Genomic DNA, 23,938 nt, shown 5'->3' with positions numbered 1-23,938 from the left:
GGTTTGGTGGGAGAATTGGGCTCCGATTATGCCATGTAGTCTTGGTTTCTGTTTCTTGGGTTCCTGTGCTTGCCTCTTGCCATCAGATTATCTCTAGTGTTACTTTGTTCTGCTATTTCTGACAGTGGCTAGACTGTCCTATAAGCCTGTGTGTCAGGAGTGCTGTAGACCTGTTTTCCTGTTTTCTTTCAGCCAGTTATGGGGACAGAGTTTTCTGCTTTCGGGCGTGTAGTTTTTCCTATCTACAGGTCTTCAGCTGTTCCTGTGGGCCTGTGTCTGGAGTTCACCAGGCAGGTCACTTGCAGCAGAAAAGTTGGTCTTACCTGTGGTCCCGAGGCTCAAGTTTGCTCGTGGGGTGTTGCTTACGAGCTCTCCGTGGCGGCAGCAACCAGGAAGATCTGCGCCGCCGTTTCCCGGAGCTTCTGTCCACCAGGGTTCCAGATGGAGTTTGCTGTTTTCCTCTGGCGTCAGAGATGTGTGCAGAGTGCAGTCTCTTCTGGTTTCCCAGGCGTGTCTGACTCTCTGAAGGTTTAGCTCTCCCTCCCACGGGATTTGGGTGCAGAGAACTGTTTATCCAGTAGATCCCTTCAGGTTCTGGCGGTGTCTCAGACGCAGTGGTCCTGCTGCTCTTGGGCCCTCAAAAAAGTTTTTTTTAAAAAAATAACATGATAATAGAATTTTGAAAAATGACAGACAATTCGTTATGAAACAGAAATCCTAATGAGTAGAAAAAAAGAGAAAGTCTAATGCTAAAATAGAGTAAGACCAGGAATCAGGCTGGAATCCAATTTAAAGTGTTTGCATATTCAAATTATAGGCATTGAGGAAGAAATACTTATAATCAGGAGACAGAAATAATCAAATTTAGGTTTTGAGTCAAAGTTCTCTATCTGCATGGAAAAAAAAGAGAAACAAGAGAACATGGGAGATAGAAGAGAGATACAGAATTTTAACAATAATATAAAATGGATTGAATTCAGGGTAGAGTGCACGAATAAAACTCAGACATTTCAGAGATGTTCAATATAAAATGCTCCAATGTTGTGATGACGGAAGGGTCTCAAGAGAAGGAATTGTTATAGACAAAATCAACACTTCCATTCTCGGCATACGAGTGTCCATATTAAGTAGATCGAGAATCTTAGCACTGACAGGAATGATCAATTCTATTTGTATACTCCTACATTTAGGAGGAAATGTTCATACACAGTGTATAGTTTACTTTTCTGTTCTTGTGATTAAATAGCTATGGCCAAAGCAACCTGTGGTGGCAAGTATCTATCTGGCTTATAGGTTAAAGTCCAACATCAGGGAAGACAGGGGAGGAACTCAAGTAGGAATCTGAAGGCATGAACAGAAGCAGAGATCATGAAGGAAGCCTTCTTCCTATGCTCCTTATGTAAGTCCTCCTCTGCTTCAGTCAACAGTCTTAATGCAACCCAGGACCACCTCATGATATGTGGCAAAGCCTACAGTAGGCTGGGCCCTCCCACATCAATCATCAGTCAAGGAAATGCTTGACAGGTGAGGTGGATGGAGAGAGAAAACTGGGTAGGAGAGGGAGGGAAGGAGGGTATGAGGATGGCAGTCAGGTGTTGGGGGAGGGGTGTGGAAGAGGGCTGAGACTGAGAATAGAAATTTGTGTAGGTGGGCCATATATGGGACCAAATAGAGACCTAGGATGGGGGAGGTTAAAGGAGTCTATGGGGTTAACTTTGCTGAGATTCCTACCAGTGGGGGATATGGAGATGCAAGTGGCAGCTTTCTGTAGCCAGTCAGGAATTCCAGCGGAATGAGAGGGACATCAAACCAACCACGAAACCTTCAACCCAAAATGTATCCTGCCTCAAGATACACAGGGAGAAGGATGGAGCAGAGACTGAGGGAAAGGCTAACCAATGACTGACCCAACTAGACACTCATCCCATGGGAGAGAGCCCACCTTTGACACTATTAATGATATTCTGCTATCCTCACAGACAGTTACCTAACGTAACTGTCTTCTGAGAAACTTTATCCAGCATGGATAGAAACAGGTGCAGAGACCCATAGCCAAACATCAGATGGAGCTCTGGAAGTCTGTGGAGGAGCTGGGAGACAGAATTGAATGAGCCAGAGAGGTCAAGGACAGCACAAGAAAACCTACACAATCAACTAATCTGGGCCCATCAGAGATCACAGAGACTGAATAACCAACCAAAGAGCTTTCAGGTACTAGACCTAGGCCCCCAACATTTGTGGTGAATATACAGCTTGGTCTTTATGTGGGTCCCCTGACAACTGGAGTAGAGGCTGTTTCTCACTCTTGTTGCCAGTTATTGAATCCCCTTCTCCTACCTGGACTACCTGGTTGGGCCTCAGTGGGAGAGGACATTCTTAGTCCTACTAGGACTAAATGTCCCAGGTGTCCCAGGATGGAGTGGTACCCAAGGTGGAGGGAGGGGGGATCTTCCCCTTCTATGAGGAGAACAGGAGGGAGTAAAGGGGAGGGAGATTTGTAAGGACAGGACTGGGAGGAGTGGAGAGAGGGGGCTGCAATTAGAATGTAATGTTAAAAACATAAGAGAAAAAAGAAGAAAGGATACTAAGAACACTGGAGCTATGTCAGAGATAAGCTAGAACCAGTATTCAGTAAAGATATATTCCTAGGCATTCTACATCTCGATTTTTATTTCTTTATCACTAAGGATGGACCCTTTTCAATTGTAATTACCCAAAGCCTCAGAGAGCCTGAATACCTAGTTTATGTGCTGTTGTAAGCCCAAAAAGTAATACAAGGCACATCACCACCTGAGTTGTGTAAAATTTACTGCAATAAAGTACTCATAAATACGTCTACATTAATAATGAAAGGTACAACAGGCAGTCGGGTATGTGCAGATTATACTCTTTACATCTGGTGTCTAAAAATGAACACTTTTGCACAGTACCAATAAATGATCTATTTCAAACAAGAAAAAAAATGCTAGGCAAGCCTGGGCCTGAGGTCACCATTATGGAGGTGTTTCCTTGGTCAAGGCTCTCTTTTCCAGGATGCAACTACTCAATACTATTTACGTATTTACGTATCTTACGTAATATAAAAATTATTTTAAAAATACTGAGTATGTGAAAAGTTTGTAAATATTTTATGAGGGACTAGATAATTCACAGATTTTGATATCTGCAGGAATTCCTAAAGCCTATGTCCTGTGGATACTGAGGGATGTCTATACAGCACCCCAACCCATCTCCTTCTGACTGCCTTAGCTGTCAGCACCCATTGTACTCCAACAGACTCTTAGTTCATTTTACTTTCTCCTTAATGGCAAGAGTAAAAGCAAAATGTAAGTCAGGTTACATCAATCTTTTGCTTTACATAGTTCAATGCTTTCAAAGTATACCAAGAGTTAATTATGAGACCCTCCCCCCACACTGACTTACTTGCTTCTCTCTAAACTTGTTTTTAAAGCACTCTGGGGTGGGTTGATTTTCATCCATTCACAAATGTCAACAGTATTCTCCCATCTTAACTTGTTTCCTCCTCTCCCGGAACATCTTTCCTGTGAAAAGTCACTAGACTGTTTTCACCATTCAATTTCGGCCTGAATGCTTCTTCCGAGAGTCTATGTAACCGTTGGTCTCCTGTGTTCTTAGCTTTGTCCTTTTTGGTTCATTCAGGGAAATCATTACGCTGTATATGCACTTTTATCCATTTCTCCTTTACTATCCTCTCCCCTTCCCCCCACTACATTGTAATCTTCATGCCTTCCTTGTGTACCATTGAATTCTCAACCCTTCATAGTGTGTTTATAAAAGAGGAAATGTTCACTAGGTATTTGTTAAAGCAGTGAATTCCTGAGACAAGATGCAGAGATTGGAGATGTCAAAGCCTGTTGTTTATGGCACAGATAAAAGAGACCGGTTAAGGGGGAAAGGAAGCCATGAATAGCTCAAGAAGTAAGAGAGGACTTCCAGGGAAGAAAGGTGCAGGAGATAAAGTGTGTCATATGACCTGTGGGATCCAAAATACCCAGCACAAAGTCAAGTTGAAAGATACGCCAAACACATACCTTCATCTATGCGATGCATGATATGAGAATAAGGGGACTAGATTCAATTGAACCAAATGCTTCTGAGAAACTGAGAAAGGCATGGATTTTAGAATTAGATAACACTGACCGTCTCAACAGGAACATGTGCTTTCTAATACAGTTTGCCTAATGTATTGATTCCTGCTATTACTATCCTGAGAAAATATATATATCCCAAGAGCCCAGGATATTTTTCTTGTGCATTAGCAAATCACAAGTTCCAAGAAACAGTCCCCCCAAAATTCATGGAGATAAGCATCAGGTTTTTCAAAATCTCTGTTTGGGGCTGAGGAAATGCCCCAATTAATAGAGCATTTTCTTGGGTATATTAAGTCCTGTGTGCATCCCACTAGGTAAGGTGGTTTGGCTATAATCCTAGCTCAAATTCACGGTCAGTTCTAATATGTAAGACCCTGCCTTAAAAAAACCTTAGTTCAATGTGTGTGTGTGTGTGTGTGTGTGTGTGTGTGTGTGTGTGTGTGTGTGTGTGTGTGTGTGTGTAGTTTAGTTCTTGAGTAAGGCCAGACAGTAAGAGCTTCAATGCATTATCACATTGGTCCCCCAGTGAATTACTTGGATGGTGTAAGCTCTAAGGCTAGTATTCAATCATCCTCCTAAATTTACTGTGAGATCTGGAGATAGGCTTAAATGTCAGCAGACTTTATTTATTGTTTAATCTGCTCAATGGAAGCCAGCCCTTTAAATCTTTTCATGCAACTATGGTAGCAAGGATTAGAGGGCCTGGGTTTGTCTTTATTGTCATAGTCCACATCCCCTTCTGTTCACTGAAGCTCTTGAAAAGAAAATTTGTGTCATAAGAAATTCATTTTAGGTCAAATAAGGCAAACATCTTCTGAAGATCCAGAAGTCTTGAAAGAAACTCAGACACTTTTCCAAACAGGGCTAATCTCACAACAAGCAGATTATTGTGAAATGGAATATACTCATGTTTATAGTTTAGACTGTGCATCTAAAGGTTCTTTAACTTTATTTTCCCCCAAACAGGTGTTTTTATCATCTCAACTTAAATATGACAATGATTTCTTCATGTTTCTGACGGTTGGGCTCTTTTGTTCTGAAGCCAGCATATTTCTTCAACTGTTTTCTCATTAGCTCTAAAATCAGGCAGGGGTTTGGATCAATTCCTATTTATCTATTTCTTGATCTTGTAGAAATGGCTACATAGTAGCTGACTGAGGTGTCTTGGGATAGTGAGGAAAAGGGAGGGGTTATGAGCTGGCTTGCATGAGGATTAGAGCATCAGAGAATTGGGCCCTACTTAGAGATTATATGAGAAATGTACACACTACTTTAAAGAAAGGAAAGATGGTGTGTGTCTGCACACGAAGCCTGGAAACTGCAAGAGTAAGAACTCACATGTCTGACTTAAAAAAGAAAAAGAAAAAAAAACCACAACAGACATTTGTCTTCTAATGGATGCCGAGAAACTATCGCGACACGTGGCATCAGAGCCAAAAGGATTGTTATATCCGAACATCAATTCATCATGTCTGCAGTGAAGAAGAGGCATATGTTCTGACGACTCTCCATTGATTGGTCAGCTCCTGTTTCCATAGCAATCCATGTACAACTCAGTCATCCCCCACCCTCCTGTGTTATCGCCCCTGCATAGAGAAGAGCATAAGGTTTATAAACAGAAATATTAGGTCAATGTAAAGTGGTACCGTGGTCATTGTTGCTGTGACTGATGATTTCAGCTGTATCAGAGTCTCTGCCCATGTAACGCTGGCAAGACAGCAAAGGAGCCTTGCATTTTGTCCTATCACTGGGGAAAATGACATTTTTCTAAATAGGTAGGGGGGGTTGTTTTTGTTTGTTTTGTTTTGTTTTTTTGTACATACTACATATGTTTAGGGAAATGGTGTGTGTGTTCCTTAAAGTCTCTGGTTTTGCACAAAGGCTTGGACTTTCTCTGTGGAACGATTACATTTATCTAAGGTGTGGCTCTCATGTAGATGGCTCTTTTATTTCTTTGTGGGCACTGTGAATGTGAAAAGCAGTAGTCACCGTTTTCTAATAATTTGAATGCAGACGTTTGTTTACTTATTTACAGAGTTCCTTTTCATTGCTTCACTGAACACGGCCACACCCTCTGTCTCCTCATCATGGTGAAGTGTGCTGCTGCTGGCTGTCAGAGCTCCTTTCACTCTGCTATTGAAACAGCACTCAATTTGTCTTTGAGGGGGATTGGGGTTTAGCTCAGTGGTAGAGCGATTGCCTAGCAAGGGTAAGGCCCTGGGTTCGGTCCTCAGCTCAAAAAAAAAAAAAAAATGTCTTTTGGGTACTTATTCCTTCCTGACTCTGGGACAATGGACTCCATTCCCACCTCAAGGGGTGGGAATCAGGGACCTCCATTCCCCTGGTGTCAACAGTAAGTGACTTTGGCCAACCTAGACTCCAGGGACAAAAATAACATAATCTTGATCCTTTTGGCTGAGTGACCAAAAGTACTTAAATTTCTTTTTTGCATCTTATAAACTGTATATAATAAGCACTTACTAAGTTATTTTCAGTATCCATACATTTACAGAATTTTGCAAGCTTCCAAGATAGAGTGTCTTAGACATATACTGACAAGGGGGAATTTAGGAGAATGAGGAAAATGTCAAGCATCTCAGAGATGTTCTTAATATCATCATCCTTGTAAATTTGACTGGAAGCTGAGGTTGAAAAATCATAACTTATTCACCATCATATGATATTGGCAGGTATTTTAAGTCTTAGGAGACGTGAATGCGAATCTTATTTCAATTCTTTCATTTCTGCTACAGCACTTTCTTTTCTATTGTGCATCACAGTGGACACGCAAATCTAAATTTGCATCTGGTTTCCATAGTAACTGGCATTCCAGCTTTTAACTCTAGGCACTACCTGTTGTTCTGTGGCCAAACGTCCAAAAGATACCACAGATTACAGAGGAGGCAAAGGCTACATACACTGTCTCAAATAGCAGTGTCTAAGGCATGATTTCCCAAGTACAGTTAGCTACATATTTACGGACCTAAAATATTCAAGACTCTACCATCCGCCTCCTTACTCTATCAGCAAACACAGCAGCTGGAGGTTTCTTTCCTTTTAAAAATATGCAATCCTAGCTTCCATATACCCCATCAGGAAGAAACTCACAACCAGGCATAATGGCATATTATGGGATGCAGAACTCCCAATACAGCAATCACATGTATTTCCTCTGATATTTGATGATTGTGAAAACCACAACACAGTTAAACTTCTCTCATCCAGGATTTCTGGCGTTCTACATTTGCACAAGAACACACTCATGAAATCTCATTTCCAAATATATCAAGCTATTTTAGAAATAGTGTGAACCTTTTTTTTTTCCCCTCATTCAATTTTAGCTTTTCCGACTTGCAAGAAAATTAGCTGTTAGGGAAGACTTGGGGGTATTCCTTAATTAAAATGATTTCTCATCAGTCTGAGTTAAAGACTCTAATCTATAACAGGGAGAGGGTCCCTCCCTGGAAAGACTTCATTTGCAAAGGGCAGGACATTTCCAGAAACTGGCTTCCTTAGGCTTTTACGTCCCTGGAATAAATGTGATTAAAAGCTTGAGGTATTAAAAACTAAACGCTCAAAATCACTTGCCAAATAAATAAAAGTAGTTGTTCAAATGGTGTACCGAATATATTACAAAGGAAGGCGGCTCCCAGTCTGAAACGGTGAATGGATGGATGGAAAGGGAAGTGTTTCAACAGGTAAACAGGGTATTTGTCTCCTTGCTTTGCAACAACACTTAATTTTCTCATCAGGCTTTGAGCAGCCTTTTGTCAACTTAGAATTTAAATCAGGAAGCCCGAACAATAGAGTAGGTTGTGCCCATTGGTCTCCAGTGTAGTGTTCTGTCCACTTCAGATGTTCATTCTGCTGCAAAAAATTAAATGTCTGGCTCCCTCAGGCCTAGGCTTTTCCTTTCCTTTTCTCTTCACCGAGAAGCTGTGGGGAAAGAATTAGTTTTGATGACAAGGATGCCTAGTTGGAACCTGAGCTGTGCACACATTAGCCACACGACCTTTCTGAGCTTCTAGCCGATTTGCAGAGGGAGACACACCCACTTACCTGTCTGTAAACATGAGGAGGAAACATTCCTAAGGAGGACACTTGGTGAACACGGGTACGTTTAATTTTGAGCCCATATCTTTCTGTAAGGTCTCCAGAATCCCCCTTTACAGACTAAAGAAATTACCTCCTGTTAGCCCTAAAATATAGAAATTCTGCCAAACAAGCACTGCCTGGCCTTCATCCTTTGATTCAGTCCTTACTAAATATCACGGGGCAAATAGAATGGCCCAAAGGCTTTGGGGCAATAAAACACATTTCCTGCTAGTTTCATGGCATCGAAAAACAAAATTCAGCCTCCAGATGTCAGAAAAGAAACAGTTGAAACTGGATTATAAGAGATGGGATTTTCAAAGTATTAACCCCACACTCAGCACACAGCGACTGCTCAGGGAAAGTGATCCATTACTAAACAGTATTTCTGGAATGAACAGCTAAATGGATCAAGAAGGGGACCGCTGGATGCTGGGGTGAACAGTATTAGATGAACTGCTAATGATGATGACTGTGAACATGAAACCAATTTCTGGTTAAATAGGAATGCGCAGAGATACAATTTCAGATGAAACATGAAGGGTAGAATATCTTACTTTCTCCAAGACAGAGTTGGAGGTTCAATTAAGTGGGAATATAAACCACAATACAGACATTCCACTCTCAGCTGAAGTCAGCACACAGTGACTCCCCCAGATCTTTCCCCTTGGGTTTTAGAAATATTATTCTGGAACATAATAATCTCCCATGTGGAAAAAGTCACATCATTCTGAACTTTCCCTGAGATCTGGCAGACTCTGTCAATATTACCCTTAAGATAGGGATAAAAAAAAAAAAAAAAGGACAAAAGAAAGAAGTTAAATTGCTGGTCTGAGAGCTCTAGAAAAAGAGTCACTTGGAGCACTCCAAAGTCCCCCACGGTGATCTGAACAAGTAAAATGCTTTGCTCAGAATAATAGTATTTGAGAGGTTAGAAACATTATAATGTCATCTAACCCCTGTTTTATTTGTTTGAGACCAGGCCTCATGTGGTTCAGGCTGGTCTTGAGTTCCTGATTCTCCTGCCTCCATCCATCCATTTGTTCCATTCCTTGGCCTCCACACCCTCTGACAGGGACTTTTGCTTCAGGTAACTTTAACCTTAGGGTACGTGAGATAAATTTGAGGGAAGTATTTGTAAGGCTCCGGAAATACATACCAAAATGGACACACACACACACACACACACACACACACACACACACACACACACACACAGAAATATGGAAAGACAGGTATGGAAATCAGAGAGTTGACTTTTCTTTTTCCTCATGGGATAATGCAGCTGTGCTCACGCCATATGATTCAAGAACACCTTACCAAACCTTGGTGTAACTTTCCTTGAATGGAACCTTAAAAGTTGTTAGCATGCGTTCCTCAATACTGGTAGAAGCCTTGATTGTGAAGGAATGTCACGCTGCAAGAATCAGGCCGTTGTGGAGATGGCTCAGTGGGTAAAGCTCTTGGCCACAAAAGTGTGAGGATATGAGTATTCCATTCCTCAATTTGTATGTTAGATTCCTATCTAGTTCCACAAACATGTCTGCATATGTGTGGTGCATTTTTGTTTGTCTGTAACATTGCATCATGCATAAATTTATGGGTAAAGACTCTGTGACTTCTGGGATATTTAAACTACGGTTACTAAACAATTCAGCTAAAAGGATGCAATAATAAATAGACATGGGAAGTGGAGTACTAAGGCATTAGGAGTTTTCTACCAGAACAATGGGCAGAATCAGGTCTAGGAAACAGTTCTACTCATTCCAGGTTCACCGCTTTTCCTCGTAAGTGCCTGAGTGATTTTCAGATAAGCTAGTATCTTAGTTAGGGTTTTACTGCTGTGAACAGACACCATGACCAAGGCAACTCTTATAAAGGACATTTAACTGGGGCTGGCTTACAAGTTCGGAGGCTCAGTCCAGTGTGATCAAGGCGGGAACATGGCAGCATCCAGGCAGGCATAGTGCAAGCAGAGCTGAGAGTTCTACATCTTCATCTGAAGGCTGCTAGCAGAATACTGGCTTCCAGGCAGCTAAGAATAGGGTCTTAAAGCCCACGCCCATAGTGACACACCTACTTCAACAGGCCACACGTACTCCAACAAGGCCACACCTCCAAATAGTGCCACTCTGTGGGCCAAGCATATACAAACCATCACAGCCAATATCAACATCAGGAAGTCAAAGCCATTCCATGTTTATGAGTCTCTGCTTTTTCTTAACTTTGGTTCTACAGAGATCGTGATAGAAATAGGGTAGTGTGATAACTATTGGATGGAGTCGAGGTACCAATGATCCTCAGAATCCCAGATGGGTAAGTAGGTGGATTTAGTTGGAGATCTTACTCTATAGCTCAGCAAATATGCTATAGCCCTGCAGGGAACACATTCCATTGTCATAAGATGATAGGAACCACCGCACACAATGGAGTAGTCTCCTCTATGACTTAACACGAAATGGCCTTGGCAATGAACACTCTCCTGGTAGATGTGTGCCTCCATCTCCATCAGCTTTCTCTTCTTCATTTCCAATGCTATTGACCTGTGGCGCTGCTTCTGAGACTGTTCCAGGGGAAGCCACTCATCATAGTGACAGACAGAGCCTTTGCACTAAAGCAGCACCAGTGGCTCCTCTAATCTCTGCCTTTCATTCCCGGCACTGGGTCTTTGTTCTCTCTATATCTATTCTACAGGTTGAGAGAGGATCTAAGAAGCAGTGCTAAATCACAAGAGTTAGTGAAGATCTTCTTCATCTCGTTACCATGTCCAGAAAGAAAAAGGCTTTGTGGGATAGAAGAATATGAGACATGCCATTCTCGAGTGGTGCATTTTTGTGGAGCTTTCATAACTTACAGAGTAACAGAGGATGTTTATAAAGTCGGATGGCCATTCTCCACATAACCACGTTCTAATGAGCAACATAATCTGAGCACTGTTCATTTTCTCTCACCAATGCCTTCACACCAATATCGTACAATATTTATTGAGTTCTTACTATATGTCTGACATTGTGTCATACTTTCTGCATGCATTTTCTCACTGAACTATCATAATTAAATATTATAGGCATCTCAGCCTCTGGAAACATACTCAAAACAGTTAAAAAGGTAGAAAAAGATGGAGTTAAACTCTGACTCAGTTCAATCTAACGTGAACTAATATGACCACTATGCATATCATATTTATATATTTAAAAATATACTAACTACCTTTTGGCACAAAGAAACTCCATAATAGGATATAATGACTCTATGTGTCAAAATTTAAGAACTTAATTGATTTTTTTTGATCTGGTGATTGTGTCATATGTTAGACAAAGATGCCCGAGGTAAATAAATTAAGAATAAGGAATGAAATATTTATTTTGGCTAATGGTTTCAGAATTACTAATTTACCATGGATGGAGGCCAGGGTAGAACAAAGCCAGCACTCCAATCATGGTGGACAGAAAGCATCAAAAGAGAGTGATTATGCCTCAGACTTTCTTCTTTCTTCCCTTGTCTTTAACCTAGGCTCTAACCAGTGAGACGCAGCAGCCATATTGAGAGAATGTCTTACCCCATAGTTAGTCTTCTCTGGAAACATCCATATCTGAACTTTATTCATCTCTTGGGTAATCTCAATTTAACAAAGCTGATGATCAAGACTAAGTGTTGTAAATCCAAGTCCATTTTGTTATATCATATCCCAAATCTCATAAATAGGGTGCAAATATATAAGAGGAGAAATAGTCCCTCAAAGGACCAGCACTGGAGTCTCAAGTCAATCTCCAGCACAGAAATCTGAAAAGGAACACATTCACCATGGAAATTCCAAACAGTAGGCATAAACACTAGAGTGTTGGAATGTCTAGAGAGGAAAACATACCATAGAGAAGAGAAGACGTCTTAGCAGCCACAGACCCGATAATGAAATCCTACTATTCATGGTTTTAGTAAAGAAACATGTTGGGCTTAGAATCCTCACTAGCTAGAATGCCTTGCTAAACTGGGATCTTTACCAAATTACTTGTTTACCAAGATTACTCTTTACATCAAGAGCCGGAGAAAAATGAAAGCTTGCATCATGAAAGACTAGAGATTGACCTCTATGAAAACAGGAGGCAAAACCAAGAGGAAGGAAGACAAGGGATTCAGGAGGCAGCAGTGCCTGGATGCAGAGGCAAAAGCAGTCTGCAGAGTGACTGAGATGGGAAAGCTGAGGATGATGGACCAAAACAATGATTGGCATAAGAGGTGACAAAGCTATATGAGGCAGATGAAGTTGCTGAAACATTGTTAGGTCTGAACATGGGATTGGCTTATTCTTTTTTGGTGTAGCTGGGACTTAAATCCAAGGTTTCACTTATTTTAAGCAAACACTCCCATTGTGATACAGCACGGCCCTCAAGATGCAGTTGATGGAGATTTGCCTAACACCATTGCTACAGAAGGCAGAAGGCTTAGGTACGAGGTACTGTAGCACAGAATGAGTGAAACAAGTTATACCAGGCAACTGATAGCATCAAAACACAAAGAAATGGTTCGTGGATTAAACTGAGATGACATCTCACCAGTTAACTAAAGAGTAAACCATATGCACATAGCTTCGGTGTGATATAAAACACTGTGTGTGATGATTATAACACAAGGAATATGTATGACTTGAATGATAAAACAGATCATCATAAAGTGGTATTATAAAATAAAATCATAACAAATAAACAGAATAAAAGGAGGTTTGAATGAAGGAGGACTGGAATGTTCCTGAGGACATTAGATTTTTTATAAAGATGTCACGTCCTAAATGAATCTAGAAATGCAAGGTCACCATAAACCAAATGCTAACATGGTTATTTAAATATAAATTACAAAATTATTTCTAAAGCTTCTCAAATCAAATATGTGACATTGCATCCAGAGTACCTTCTACCAGATACAAAAGTTTATCTCAATGTTTCAGTGATTCTGGCAATTTCCCAAACAGATCTGTGGTCATAGATGGAATTAAATATCTCATAATTAAGCAATTTAAGAGCAGTCGGGGCATAATAAATTAACAAAAGCCAATCTGCTTAGTGAATAGTTAATGCAAGGATAGAAAAACAAACACTCTCATACATTGAGGGCTGGACTGGAGAGCATTGCCACATCATAAAGTCTATCAAAATCCTTTTGTTGCCCTGAGCATTGCTGTAACATTCATTGACACTATTATCAGAACAACCTATATAAGAACACTCATAATCAACCAACTTATTATGGTAAAAGATGACAAGTGGCATATGTCTGAGGGAACGTGATTGCCAGAAAATATTTTATATTTGTTATATATCACATATTTATCATATATAAATATATACTAAATATACATAATTATCATATATCAAACATTTTTGTTATCTATATATAGGTATATAGATAGTTATATATATATATAAATAAAAATGTTTGATCTGAAATAAAATGAGTCAGAATATAATGTACTTTTCATAATTGGTTTAGGGACTGAATTGGCACTTCTTTAATAGCCCCATTAAATAAAATAGATACTATATATATAATATCACATATATATACATAATATATGTACTATCACTTATGAAAAGGTGAATAATTATGCCTGTGTATTTGAAAATCTATATTTTGATATATGTGCATATACACAAGTAATACTTATTAGTATACATAATATTATACATAATACACCAGTAATATGGAAAATGTGACAGCAAATCATTAGGTTCATATATAGCTAAATAATCATATATGTACAGATACATAAAACCGTTGATGCTGATAACATTGGCTTCCTCAGCCAAGGAAAGTGCTACATAGCTGAATTACTGGATGTCAAGTCTGGGATAGTGTTTTTTCATGTATTCCATTTTGTGGCTCTTGAATTTTGAACCATGTAGCCATAAATAACTCAAAAATGTTTAATCTGAAATAAAATGAGTCAGAATATAATGTACTTTTCATCATTGTTTTAGGGACTGAGTTGCCAATTCTCTAATAGCCCCATTAAATATTGCAGAGGAATTATGGCCTGGCACAGCTATCCGGTAGGACTAAGATCTTAAACTCCATGGCAGCTTGAACACCACTCTGTTATAGCACTCATCACATGGTATTATAGTCATCTATCAATAGTTTGGTCTCCCTTCCTATGCTGAGAGAGCATCAATGGGGCAGAGACAAATATTCATAGATTCATTTATTCATTCATTCACTAAATGCTAGACATGGTGTTTATTCATCCATGTGTTGTTGGTGCCTGGCCTTCAACCAGCATATCAAAATTCAATGTACCACTTTCAAATGGATGCATGAATGAATGAATAAAGTGTTCAGTGATTCATCATAGGACTCAAAATGACAGCCCCTTAAAATCAGTATTGTCAGTGTTCCTGACTTCCTGAAATGCTAACTTTTCTCTTGTGAATACTGAAATTGTAATCAGGTTGAATATATATCCAAGAGAGGAAAAAAAAACTCTTACTCTGCCTGCAGAAAAATTAAACATATTCATTCAGACACAAAGGAGATGTTACGAGTCTTTCAAATACTATTTTGAAATACTTCCTGGTACATTTGCATATTTGGAAATGCTATAATTGTATCCAACAGAAGGGATAGACATATGCAATTAATATTCAATGTGAAAATATTTTGTCATCCTAGGCATCATATCACTTGGGAATAACTTTTACCTCAATATCACTTGGAGGTACGAGATCTTGATAGAGATCAATAAATAAAATCACTGCGAAGAGAGATTGCCATACCACTTGTTAGTGGTACAACCAGACTCAAGACAGACGAATCTGTGATCTGAGTTTCTTGTTTCATCTATTTCTACTCTTAAATAGAACCCCACAATTGTGTTGAAAGTGAAGAAGTCGGAGATACATATTAATCAACTCTGACCCAAAGAGCTGATGGAAGGAATGTCATTAGAATGACTGAGTGGGCCCTAGCTGTGTGGACCAACAAACACAAATGTTTTTGTTTGTTTGTTCGTTTAAAAACCATGATTGTAGGTAGGTGTTGTCTCAAAAACTACATGCGAACCATGGAAAAGAGTTGTTAGAACCCAGAGTTTCTAAGGGAGTCACGCAATCTAGGGACCTCATTTGCACCCACCAGCTTTAGCCTTCAGTGTTCTACATTTTCATCAATTCACATGTCTCTACCCACTTCAGTCTCTTGGGAGTGCTTCCTGGAAGGACCTATATTCCTGTATGCTTGTTTAATCTCAAGGGCTAAAGTCATTTCTAGGGACACAATACTCAGTAAGTGTGGACACAGAAGACTGCAATAACAGTTGTCAGTGGGATAGACAGGAGAGCATCTTTCCTACTTTTATCCCCAGCAGCAGATCCAACCAATCCTTGCAATAAGAAATCAGGTTTCTATGACTCTTCTGGTGATGTGTCAGGTCACGGCTTATTCTAAAATTCTCTGACTTTATATAAGAGTGAGTACTGTCAAGAAAGAGAGGCAGGGATGGTGACTGATGAAAAGTTAATAAATATAACACAAAATAATCACTGTGTACTAAACTCCAGATTAAATGCACAGAGTCTACTAAAAGGAGTTCAAGAAATGCCTCCTCAAATAAATGGCATTTCATGAGGAAGGTGTGGTGGTACATGGCTGTAATCCTAGCACTCTGGGTGTGAAAAGCAGAAGGCTCACAAAGGGCTCACAAAGTCAAGGTCATCCTGAGATACAAAAAAAACAAAAAAAAACAAAAAAACAAAAACAAAAACAAAACAAAACAAAAAACAAACAAAACAACAACAAAAAACCCACCAAAAACAAGCAGACACCCAACTCATCAAAATAAAATAAAAATACAACAACAGCAAAAACAGCTCTGAGCTCAGGTGGCAGCCATGTAAGACCAGCAAGTACAAGGGGAGTTTTCCCTTACCCTAAGGGCAGATCCTCCAGAAGGAACTCAATTCCATGGAGTCCTTCTCTAGGATTCTCATCACAAAAGACACTGGAGGTGAATAGTAACAGGCTTTGCCCCAGACCAACCCTTGTCTTCAGCTCTGTATGTATCAAAATTAATTGCTCCAGAAAGAACTAGGAATAATTGCACCCAAATCCTAACATTTTCAATACCAAGAGCTATCTTATAGTATTCCACTTTGAAAAACGGCTGTGCTATGCCCTCTGAGGTTGGCACCTGTGAACTACTGTGACTATTAACACCTGTGTACTCTTAACGTGGCTATTTAGAATTTTCAACTCCTCCTCTTGTAAGCTCCGTGACCATAAGTTGCCTACATCTCCTTCTCTTCACTCTTATAATGAAGGGGTAGGTGCTTTTATCTCACTAGATTTACAGATATTCACTTATAGGTCATGTGATGCTCCCATTTATGAAAAAAATATCCATCTTTCCCCATTTATCTTTCTATTTATATACTCTATAATAAACCCTGAGCATAGAGGGAAGACTTTCACAGCCCTGCAGATTACTACATTTGTTTTTTTTATTTAATCTTCATAATAATCCTACATGGTAGAAACTATTACTATTTCCATTTCTTGAATGCACTAAACAGGTCCGCAACTTGGACAAGTTCAGAGAGCTTGTTGGCTTTTGGATCTGTGGTAGTCTGAATAAAATTGGTCCTGATAGGTTCGTATATTTGAATGCTTGGTTACTAGTAGATGGAAATATCTGGAAAGGTTGAGAGGGTGACCTTACTGAAGAAGGTGTATCACAACAGGTGAGCTTCGAAGTTTCAAAAACTTATTCTGGCTCTGCTTGTGGATCACATGTAAGCTCTCAGGTATTGTGCCAGTGTTAAGCCTGCCTACCTGCTGCCATGCTCCCTGAATGGCAGTCATGAACTTGCCCACTGAAACTGTGAGCCCCCAATAAATCTTCTTCTATAAGTTGGGTTAGTCAGGGCAACTTAGCACAGCAATAAAAAAGTAACTAAGAGAAAATCATAACCTTTTCTAAAAACTATTTTTTGAGACAGGCTTTCATTTTGTAGTCCCAGCTGTCTGGAACTTGCTTGGAAGACTAAGCTAGCATTGAACTAACAGATTTTGAGTGCTCAAATCAAAGACGTGCACTACCCCACCCATCAGAACCTGATTTTAACTCAATGTAATTACAGACCTAGAAGGATAGCTGTGTTTAACATCAACCTGAAAAATAAAGAGATAGCCTGGGGATAGAGGTACGGAAGACAAATTAATACTATAATTGCTATTTTTAATCAGAAAATCTAACCTTTAAAAATATATACTATCTTCCCCTTCCCTTTCCCAGGACTTTGAAGACGTCTAAATATTTAATTATCAAATTCTTTGTGCCAGACTCATTCATTCTGATGGGTGGCTCTGGTTTTCACAGTCGTCTCTAGATTTGCAGTCAGGATAGATGAACTCGATATTATTCTTTCCATTAGCTTAAACTTCTCATTAACAATTATCAAGTATTTTAACCCAATACAGCTTTTCCTCAAATTACCTTGAGTGGATTTTGAATTATCACAGAATTTACGGATTCTTTTGTTTTATCAGTCAGCTACTATCAGGAGTCTGTCTATTTGCTGAGAAGGGCACCAAGGAAGTCATGGTCCCTGCCTCCCATAAGTTTATATTGTACAGTGGCTTGGATGGGAGTCTGCAATCAACATATGCACATTGAATGGCCAGGGAGATTTTTCTGTAAAATGCTAGATCCTTTTGACTCTCAAACATGGAGCTGTGGGTAGCCACAGCTTACACTTTAATATACTCATATGCTACCATATAATTCTTACATGGATTTTAAGGCTCTAGCTGCTAGGGAGAAGGCCACAGCAGACTGCTGACTTCCACTGACTTTACTGATAGCTGTAAGCTTCCCTGCTGAGACCATCTTCCCTATTATTGTAGAGCATCCAGTTTTTAGAATCTCAGAGAGAAAACATCTTATCATTGTTACCTGCCTTTTCTTAGAGTCTAACAATCACTGTATTTTTAGGGATCACTTGGATTCTGACTTGCCATAGGAATATTTTATATCCCTTCTAACCTTATATCAATTTTAATTGCAATGAAACTGGTTTCTTTGTAGTTACTATTAAGGTTTAATTATAATAATTACTATAAAAATAAATTAGAAAAAGATTTATGTTAAGAAATAAATCATGAGAAGGTATTAAAATGCAGAATGATAAAAATGACCAGAAAGAGAGGCTAGGAAAGAACAAAAGAGAAGAGAGGAAGAGTGAAGAGAGAAGAGAAAGAAAAGAGAGAGTGTATCAAATATTTAAACTAAACAATTGCTACATATAGAAGAGCAGAATTTTATGAATGTGGCAAAAGTGATTACTCCAGAAAGACATGGATATTATTTCACCTAATGCTTCTGATAGCAAGTGCTATTGCATATGATTCTAGTTGAAACTATTCAGAATACGCAGTTTAAAGTTTCCATCTATAAACCAATGTGAGGGAGCTCTTAAGATAACTGCATAGAATTTTCAATGATTCCCTTACTCTCGTGAAGAGACAGTTGTATAGCAAACTATATTCTCTATATGGATGCAAGCCTCAAATCCTTCACACTCCTCTCTGCAAGGATAAATACAACATACACACTCTGTAGAAACTTACTGACCTATCCCAAGATGCATCGTGGTTTAGCTGCTTCCAACCCTGTGTGTCCATCAAATGTCTGCTGACTGAGCATCCTTCTTTTCCTTACTTGATAAATCATTGACTGGGGTTAGCTAAGCCAGTTTTTTCTTAGAATGACTACGATACTTTCCTTCCATTTCTTTAATGTATCTATTTATTGTGTGTTTAGGTCCAGCAGAGAACATCTCATTACAACCTTCTCTTCGTAAGCTCCAGCAGAGAGGCTAACAGAAGAGAGTATGGTATAAAATAGATGTTCAGTTGGTAGGTGAGGAGAGAAGATGGGATGTCCATCTGAAATTAAGTTATCACATTAGCTAGTACTCATTGGTTGCCAGGATATGAAACAAATACAACTTAGCTTAAGCAAGAGTATAAGGAGGATATCAACCTATAGAGACAGAAGTATGCAAGAATGGAAGTAACTAGAACCTTTTAAGGCCTAGAATAAAGAACTACAAAGACTTCAAGCTGGGTTCATTCTCTTTCATTTCTGCCCTCTTTCCAATTCACCTACTGTGTTCTTGTTTATCACTGAAGAATAGATCCAGCCATCTGACTCCCAGATTACTGGAGGACAAGAAACTCTACTCTGTGTGTTAACATAGATTAGGGATTCTCAAAAAGAAGAAGAAGATGAAGAAGAAGAAGAAGAAGAAGAAGAAGAAGAAGAAGAAGAAGAAGAAGAAGAAGAAGAAGAAGAAGAAGAAGAAGAAGGAGAAGAAGAAGGAGGAGGAGGAGGAGGAGAAGGAGGAGGAGGAGGAGGAGGGGAGGAGGAGGAGGAGGACGAGGACGAGGAGGAGGACGAGGAGGAGGACGAGGAGGAGGACAAGGAGGACGAGGAGGACGAGGAGGACGAGGAGGACGAGGAGGATGATGATGAAGAGGGGGAGGAGGAGGAGAAGGAGGAGGAGAAGGAGAAAGGAGGAGGAGGAGGATGATGATGAAGAGGGGGAGGAGGAGGAGGATCTCCAGGGTGGAGTAGACACCAAAACGTGTCTCACTACAGATCCCCAGACCTGCTAGTGGATGCATGGAAAAGCCACCAACTGCAGAGCTTTGCTTAACAAAGACTCTAAAGAACTCCCTTGGCTGGTTATCTGGAAATAGCAACAAAAGACACATTTCTTTCTCTTTTTGTTAATCTACACTAGGCCCATCCTCAGCATCTACTCATTAATTCAGGTTATTATGAGGAGGAGTATATCTGGAACAAAATGTTGCAATTAGTCTTGTGAAAATCTGCACATTCTATATACTTAGGCATTCTTCATTTCTCCTTATGCCCCATATTAGAGAAGACCTAGCTGGATTCTTATAGTCTATTCAAAGAGCAGCCAGAAAGGAATTTTCTGGAGTATAGAGCTTGAGATAGAGGAACAGTGTATGAAAATCCCAAAGAGCCCAGAGAGCAAAGTAAAGCACCTTCAGTGTAGTTTTGTTTGTTTTTTAATTGAGAAGCATGGAAAGTTGTTGATAGGAAAAAATGAACTAATTGGAGCTACATTTCAAGTAGCTATGACAGCTGCACGAAGAATAAACTATACTGGAAGCTGATGAGTTAGGGGCTATGTTATTTGGGTAGCAGATGAGAATTTTAAGCCTGTAACTATGCCGCAGCAAGGGAATAGAAACAGGAGAATGGTGGAGTCTATACCCTTGGTTAATAAAGGCTCATTTAAGAATTTATGGAAATTGCTGTGCATGCTGACTCCTGCCTGTAATCCTAGAAGAAGAAGAATCAAGAACTGTAATCCAGTCTGGGCCATGAGACCCTATTTAATTAAACACAAACTATAAACATTATGTAAGTTATGATCATTCTTTCCTGACCCTAGGGTTGAAAAGGTCACTGGAAAGATGTGAGAGGGAATGAATAAAGCGTTGTTGTACATTACACATAGAAGTAAAGGAACTTACAGTTGACATGTAGGTTTCAAGTCTGATGATGAAAAAGAAGTTGCATCATGAGCAACGGACAAAGAAATTGGAAGTCAGAGAGAAAACGACATGTCCAGTTTTAAAGCCCTTACCTCTCCTCTTCTCATAGAACACACAGTTATGTGGACAGAGCACACACATTCATATTTTCATGAGTTTACTCCATCCAGGTGGTTGATATATTTTAAGTCATTGTGCAATCAATCAACCCTACGAGAAAGCATTTTCTCCGTTCAATGGGTGAAACCTGTGGTACTAAGATGAAGGAAACCACTTAAGGTCTTGCAATTCACTAAACAGCACAGAGAGACTTGAGTCTAGTTCAGCTGACCTGAAAACCTGTGTTCCTCCACTGCCCCACAATGTCTCCCTGCAGGAAGGCAGGAGGTCAGGCTAGAGTTGAAACTGCCGTTCTCAGTGGCCAACAGTTTTCAGTAGAATTGGCCTGCAAATGTTCATGGATTTGTCTTGTTCCCCACATGGATGCTATAAATTCTTGAGGGTGAAGACCGCATTGTAAATTTTTCTTTCCTCCTTCTAGAGTACCCCATGCTGCTCTGGACACAGAAGAGCCCTTACCAAATGCTTAGATTGATCAATGATGTAGTCCCTGGTGACAGCTGCAGAGCATCTTCATGCTGAGATTGTAATCCTCATGAATCATTTATTTAGAAGCCTCTTTGTTTGGGTAGAGTGGTAGCTACAGCACAGGGGGAGATGGAGTGTGTAGAAACAGGAGTAAACGAGTCACTTTCGTTTGCCAGACTTATCATTTCCCAATCTCTGCTCTTTTATTCTTTTCTGTGTTCTACAAAGTCTTTTGAGAGACCGATGGAGAACAGCGTCTGCCATGCTCCAAGAAGGCCAGAGGCATCTACTACAGTATCTCGTCACTGCTCCTGCCATGGATGTTCATTTTCCTGAAATTCATTAAGTAACCCAGTCATGATGGAACTGCTTTGTGACACTTGCCCGAGTCAGTCTGAAGATCTCATCCCCCTCCAGAAGCAACTGCTGACTACTGCCTAATGTTAGAATTGAGAGTAATGAATGAAAGAGGTCAACAGAAGCGCATGAGAGTTATTGACGCCTGAGAGTTTTTCAAGGACAAAGGTAAATCAAAATCCTCACCTGAACAAGACTCCCACCCCTACCATTTCTTAAAGAGCATAAAATAATACTAACAGTAATAACAGCTCCCATTTAATGACATCATCTACTATTTGTGAAGCTAGCTAAGTATGGTAAACACACCTAGTTACAAGTGAAGGAACTTGCTCAAGAAAACAGTGTTCTGGACCACCCTAAAGTCTTTCCAATATAGTATAGGGGGACTTGAAGGAGAAAGGATAGAGGGGATGTGTAAAGCTTAGAGATGAAGCTGCTTTAAAGCTCCAGATTATGAATGCATCCCTGTTACATTCTTTATATTTTATTGGGACTAAGGCTGTATCCAAAGGTGGGAGATATGGCTCAGTTGTCAAGAATACTTATTGCTTTCCAGAGGACCCAAGTTCAAGTTCCAGCACCTATGCCAGGCAGCTAAGCACCATCTATAACGCATGTTCCAAAGGGAATCTGATGCCTCTGCCCTTTGAGAGCATCTATGCTTATGTGCACATACCCCCACCCCACCCCCACACACAGACACTCATACTCAAAATGATAAAAAAAATCCTATAAACTGTGTCTGAATCATTTGCTCTTATGTTCTCCATAACTTAAATATAGTGCAAGCTTAATGTTTAAGTTGAATGGATAAAGAATTATTACACAAACAATTCAAGCTCTGTCTTGTACAAAGACTATTGATATGTGGAATAAAAAGAAATGACTTTTATCCAAGTATAGCATACTATTCATCTTTCATATAATCTGATCCATTCATATTTTAAATATCAAAATGCCTCTCTTATGCACAAAGGCATATTAGAATCCAGAGGATCATTTGGAGCTAGGGGACAGAGACTCTGCTTCTCGGCATCTTTTCTGTTACATCATTACTAGAGGAATGACTAGCAACAAAGTTGCTAGTGAAAGCAAAAAAAAAAAAAAAAAAAAAAAAAAAGCAAGAGGTGATAGACCAGCAGCTCCATGGTTGCAGGAGCTAGACACAAATGATTTTCCTAGACTTTTATTTTGACATTCACTGGAGTCGAGCCCTAAGCTGTCCTAGGAGAATATAAGCACACAGAGGCTATGACATGGTGTTTAAGGGGTGAAGCTGAGCTCAAACCCTGAGCCATGTCACTGTACCTCAGGGTAAACAGGGTTTGATCTAAAGGAGCCTCTGGTCAGAGTATTTGTCATGGCAGCAGAGAGCAACAAGTAAGAGGTCACCTGAAAAATATAGTTAAGATCATTGCAGTAGGAATTTCAGTACTCTCCTTAAACTAAATAAAGTGAAAATCACAGATCAGCTGCAGTTCTCTTCTTCTCCCCAAATGACTATTAGATGCAGCATAAATGAGTGGTACACAGAGAAGGAAGATGTTTATAGAAATTTCTTTGTAGCATTATTTCTATTCCAATGTTTTTAATGAGTAGAAGGATCAGAATCAATCCATACTTGAAGCAGTGACTGCTATTTCTAGAAGAGGGATTTTGGTTTTTGGGCTTTTTTTGGGAGAGGTAGTGGAGGTATTTGGTTTTTGTTTGTTTGTTCTGTAATTTTGGGTAATAGATGGTATGATGGTATGCTCAGCCCAGGGAGGGGCACTATTAGAGGGTGTGGTCCTGTTGGAGTAGGTGTGGCCTTGTTGGAGTAGGTGTGTTACTGTGGATTCGGGTTTTAAGACCCTCAGCCTAGCTGCCTGGAAGCCATATTCTGCTAGCAGCCTTCAGCTGAAGACATAGAACTCTCAGCTCCTCCTGGACCATGCTTGCCCGGAAGCTGCCATGTTCCCACCTTGATGATAATGGACTGAACCTGTAAGCCTCTGAACCTGCAACCTCTGAACTTCTAAGCCAGCCCCCAACTAATATTGTTCTTTATAAGACTTGCCTTGGTCATGGTGTCTGTTCACAGCAGTAAAACTATAGCTAAGACAGGTGGTCTAAATTGTTTAGACTCTTTTGCATGAGTCCTCAATCAGAAGGTGAACGTGCCGTTAGTGGGACAAGGAATTTCGTATTGTTGCTCTATTGAAATA

At 39.8% G+C, this 23,938-nt stretch overlaps 1 long non-coding RNA gene across 1 annotated transcript in view; it reads left to right on the top strand.

Annotated features, from left to right (window-relative positions):
- The window catches only part of LOC134481071 (uncharacterized), a 58,078-nt gene extending 35,326 nt beyond the window's left edge, over positions 1 to 22,752 (top strand). The window contains exon 3 of the long non-coding RNA XR_010056283.1: positions 21,603 to 22,752. This is a non-coding gene — a long non-coding RNA (uncharacterized LOC134481071). The remainder of the gene's footprint in view (positions 1 to 21,602) is intronic.
- The last annotated feature ends 1,186 nt before the right edge of the window (positions 22,753 to 23,938 follow it).

Source organism: Rattus norvegicus, chromosome 11 (genome assembly GCF_036323735.1).
Source record: "Rattus norvegicus strain BN/NHsdMcwi chromosome 11, GRCr8, whole genome shotgun sequence".
Lineage (NCBI taxonomy): Eukaryota > Metazoa > Chordata > Mammalia > Rodentia > Muridae > Rattus > Rattus norvegicus.
This window is presented reverse-complemented; position numbering and strand designations above follow the sequence as displayed.